Source organism: Leptonychotes weddellii, chromosome 6 (assembly GCF_054177405.1).
Source record: "Leptonychotes weddellii isolate Sample4059 chromosome 6, ASM5417740v2, whole genome shotgun sequence".
In the NCBI taxonomy this organism is placed as follows: domain Eukaryota; kingdom Metazoa; phylum Chordata; class Mammalia; order Carnivora; family Phocidae; genus Leptonychotes; species Leptonychotes weddellii.
In genome coordinates, this window is record NC_138374.1 from 9926198 (window position 1) to 9931324 (window position 5127).

Genomic DNA, 5127 nt, shown 5'->3' on the forward strand with positions numbered 1-5127 from the left:
TTTTAAATGCCTACAAGCAAAAAAAAACCCCCACATCTATGTATATCACCTTTGAGTTCATTTGTCAAGAGGAGAAAAGGAAAAAGAATGATGTGTCATATTCCTGAAAAATCTATTGATTTAATTCTACTTCTCATAAGTGAGATGTTTCATAAAAAAAAAAAAAAGTGAGACTATGCTTTGAGGAGAAATTTTGAGTTCATTATTCCAAATAATTTAAATTAAATTAATATCCATTTAAAATATTTGGATTTTTGGAAACAATCTGAGGTTTGAATTCCTTACGTAATATAATCATATCAGGTATCTCTTGAGGGTCTTTGTCAATCTCTATTCTAGGATTGTTCCAGCTCTTGGCACAACCAGTCGTGGCCATAAGATTTTGGTGTTTTCTTCAAGTCTCTACCCAAAAAGGTCTAGATTGCTTTTCCCTCCACGGAAAGAATGAAACTCACTCTGTTGATTGAAAACTAGAAATCACCCTATAGAAACTGCACTGTAATGAATTGTAATTCATTAGTGGCAGGTGGGCCTTTTCTGTGGTGTGGACTTCCACCCACTCTCTGGGCTTGTTCCTCCTCAGCCACGGATGCTGGCAAGGCAAACCCTCTTGACCCCACATTCACACTAGCAAAGAAACACCAGCTTCATGGCTGGATGGTTTCCATTGACCCTCCTGCTCTACCTTCCACCTTCCTCCACTCTACACTGTGTGCTGGAGGCTCTCAGTGAACCCACTGCTCTTCTACTTGATTCTCTATGACTAACACTGCCAGGAAGTAGAAGGAGAGAGGAAAGTGACACTGGGGTACCTATGTCCCTTGGTTCACTTTTGGTCTCTGCAGTGTGCAGGTCCCTCTACCAAAGGCCACAGCTCCTGCTGGGAGGTCCTCTCCTCCAGCTTCAGCTGTACCCGCCAGGTCCCAGCAATTGCCCCTCCAGCCAAGGGGTGGTAGGAACGTCCCCAGGGCCCTGCGCCATCCCTCCATGTGTCCTCTTAACCTACCACACTTTTATAAATAGCCACCTCAGCTGGGTTTTCTCAGTTATCTTGTACATTTTTCTGCAGCAAAAACAAACTGGGTCTTCAGCTCTATTCCTGTTTCTTGCAAGAAAAGAGGCTTTATACAATTGGACACATTTTGGGTTTTCCTCATTGAGAATTTTAACCCTCTTTTGTATCATTTCTACACTAATTTGTAAACATATTGATTTTTACCCGCTCTTCAGGTCAATTTTTTTATTCTGCACTTATTGGTCAAAATAAAGATTCTCGTGTAATTTAAAAAACAGTAATTTAATTATATAATTATATATATAATTATAATTTATAATTATAGTTTATGTGTCAACTTGATCAGGCCATGGGATACCCAGATATCTGATTAAACATTGTTTTCGGGTGTGTCTGTGAGGGTGTTTTCAGAAGAGATTAGCATTTGAATTGGTGGACTGAATAGATACCAATGACTGGGCAACCACCAGAAGCCAGGAAGAGGCAAGGAAGGATTCTTCCTTCAAGCCTTCAGAGGCAGGTGGCCATGCCAACACCTTGATTTTGGACTTCTAGACACCAGAACTGTGAAAGAGTACATTTCTGTTATTTTCATCCACCCAATTTGTGGTACTTTGTCCCCAGGGCCCTAGGACATGAATATGGGGGTGAGTGTTTCCCCGCCACAAGAGCTTGCTGGCATCTCTTAGAACACAATGCTCTCACTCTGTCAGATTGTCAGTATGTCGGCCATTTTAGCATGTGTCCCACATCAGTAACTGTTGTGTTTTGATGATGTGACTTCTCCCCAAGAACCTCTCCATGCATCTCTCTCCACGTTCAGTCTTTCATGCCTCCCTCCTCTCCACCCAAGACCCTTTCCCCACTTCCTGCGAGAGGAAAAACAGGGGTCACAAGAGTCCCACAAGAGAGAAACCACCATGCCCAGGTGGTGCCCAGTGACCGCTTAGGCCACAGACAGGAGATCATGTCAACTGTTAATGCACAGGTCACATGCGTCTATGGCCATCATGCTCCCAACATCTTAGTCAAGCAGACTGTGATACTTTAAGATGATTTCTATTCTTCTCCCCATTTGTTGCCTTTCCCCCATTGAAGCAGATTCTACGTTTCATTGCTTCAGGGGAGGAATACGCCAGGCAGAAAGCCACAGCCTAAAACTTCTTGGCTTTTGTTTTCCAAATCCTGAGCCCAACGTTGGACAGAGCTGGCGGAAGATGTAGTGGGGCTCCAAGAAGCAGGGTGGTGCAGGGAGGGTCTTCCCGTTGAAGAAGAGACCTCCCTGAGATGGGAAGGAGAGCAGCAGGGATCTGGCCTCCCCTCTTCCCACACCCCAGAGAGAAACAGCCGGACCCACAGAGGACCCAAAGGATATGCTCAGAGGCATCGAGGGTCCCAGGCTCCCCACAGCTCCAGCCCCTAGCACAGCACAGAACGGCCCCTCATTCTGAAGGATGAGCTGCTCAGCAGAGGGACAGACAGCGGCTAGAGACACTTTCCCTTTCCCAGCTCTGGTCACAGCCACCACGGGGTGTGGGGGCAATCCCACAACAACTGAGATGGGATTCCCCTAGTCTGGTAGTACAAGGACTTGGAGCTAAAACTTAGGTTTAAATTTTTAAAACTTCAGTGGTATTTCTTATACACCTGAGTTTATGGCCTAAGCACCGCTCAGTCTCCCTCTCTACTTCAGTGAAGGTTGAGATGGTTGAAGGCAGGTAAAATTTACAATTAAAGTAAAGGGAAGCTAACATTTCTTATTCTAAATTATGCACAACAGAAATAGGGGCGTATGCTTAACAGAAGACGTCTTCTAGAATGTTCCCAGGAGCACTTCCCATAACAGCCCCAAATTGGAAACTTCCCAATGCCCATTGGTGGCAGAATGGATAAATAAACCACGGTATTTGCACACAATGAAACAGTGCCCAGCGATGAGAATGAGTTTTCAACTACATGCAATGTGGATAAGCCTCACAAACAAAATGTCAAGTGGAAGAAGCCACAAGATTCTGTTCATTTAAACTGTGAAAACAGGCAAATGCATCTATGCTGTTAGAAATTAGGGGCATGGCTGCCCTTGGAGAGAGGCAGCGATTAGAACCAGGCATGAAGGCGCTCCTAGGATGCTGATTCAAGTTTATGAGAATTCTCTCAGCTGAGCACTTACGATATGGGCACTTTTCTGCATGTATATTTCCCTTCAATATAAAAAAAATTAAGGTAAGGAGAGAGTTTCGGACAAAGTGGGCAGAGACAGAGAGACCTACATTGGGACAGATGGAGGCAGACAGGGACAGACAGGGACAGCACTGACAGACACCCCACCCTCTCCTAAAGCATGAGGTATGTGGCGATCATTGGGGTATTAAACACACTGGCTTGGGATAAGGAGTTGGGGATAAAAGATACGATGTTTGAAACTACAAGACCTGGGTTGACATTCCGACTGTTTGCACTGCCCCCCCTTCCCTTCTGATCACCTGCTACCTATGAGCAATGGCACTAATGCTTCTGAATTTTATAATGAGCAGAGCTGTACAAACTCTCATAAATACTCGGTGCATGAGGAAAGGATTTCTATATCTGGAGACAAACATTTGCATTGGTTTGTTCCTGAGTGTGGTAAAATATATAGCTTGCAGTATTTCTGGGGGGGGTGTGGAGGATAAGGCCACTCACCCATAAGGCATAGCAATTTAATGACTGTTATAAATTGCTAAGTGATTTTCAAAAACCATAATATCACTGGAATCGTATAGAGGCATATAAAACTGTGCCCAGGATATTTCCATTTTGACAAGGTGGGCTATCACATGCCCTGCTTCCCTCTCCTTTTGGACTAATCCGCATCCCATCCAACCCTGTGCAGGGCACAGATGATCTTCAGACTCGCTCACAAAGCCCCTCACCAGGAGTTTCTCGAAGGCCTGAGAAATGTTATTTTAGCTAAGGGACCTACAAGCCCCTGGAGGATGGGGCCGTGGGTTATTAACTGCTGGCGTTAATATACACCAAAAGAGTGTATATTTGGACACAACCCTCATGACTCCCCAAGCATGTTCCCTCTTGATTTATTCTTCTCCCTTATGTGAACGCATGTTCATAATCTGCATTACCAGTCCTCTAATGATGCCATGTCAGATCCAAATGTCATCTCATTATTTCTGACACTCACAGAACCCACAACAGTAAAAGCCAATTATAGGCTAGAGAAATCCCAGAAGACCTTGCCTACTATAACAGCTAATAAGCTTCAGCATCATTATACTCAGTGGTGGCCCCATACAATGGATGTCTGCGCATATCTCTCCTGGGCAGTGGGCCCTTCCATTCATAGGGTAAGGAGATCTAGCAGGGCGTAGCTGGCTGTTGGAACGCTCTGGGAGAAAACCATGGGATTCATTAGCAGCCGGACGACGGAAGTGCTGTGTGTTATCCTGACAGAGACAGGAATCGGTTTCAGATAGTGGTTCATTGACTGAGTCCACTTGGCTGAGCTGGGACCGCATTTATAGATCCTGTGGAGAGCTACCCAGAGGAGACATTTGCTGAAGATCTAAGGTAGGAGTGAAGCAACAGCCATTGCTTTCGGAAGGTCGTCATGGTGAGGCGGGGTGGAAACATGCTGAAGTGTGGGGGGATTCTAGCTTGTTCTTTTTCTCCCCTCAAAACACACCCAGCTCTTCGTCCTAAATGCCAACCTGCTGACAACGATACACCTAGACCCGCCTCAGACAGAGAGAAAGATTGCCACAGACTTCACCTCTGGCCTCCTTGGAGGTCCCCCTTCAGCAGAGGGACCTGTGTGGCAGCTTCCCAGTTTGGGCAGCAAGCTCCGACTTTCTTCTTCCAGAAGACTAGTTAATGACTTTTCTCTGACCTTCCAACTCTCCTTTCTGGATTCTCTTTCCAGTTTGAAGGACTGGCCTCGTCAGTGGGGACAATGGAGGCAACAAGTGGGAATTCATTTCTTCACAAATATTTATGCCAGAATCTTCCATGGACCAAGCACTAGAGATATAGAAGGAAAAAGACAACCAGTCCCTGTCCTTCTGAGCCTGCACACCTAGCAAGGGGCTCTGTCGTTTATGGGCGCTTACAATTTCCCA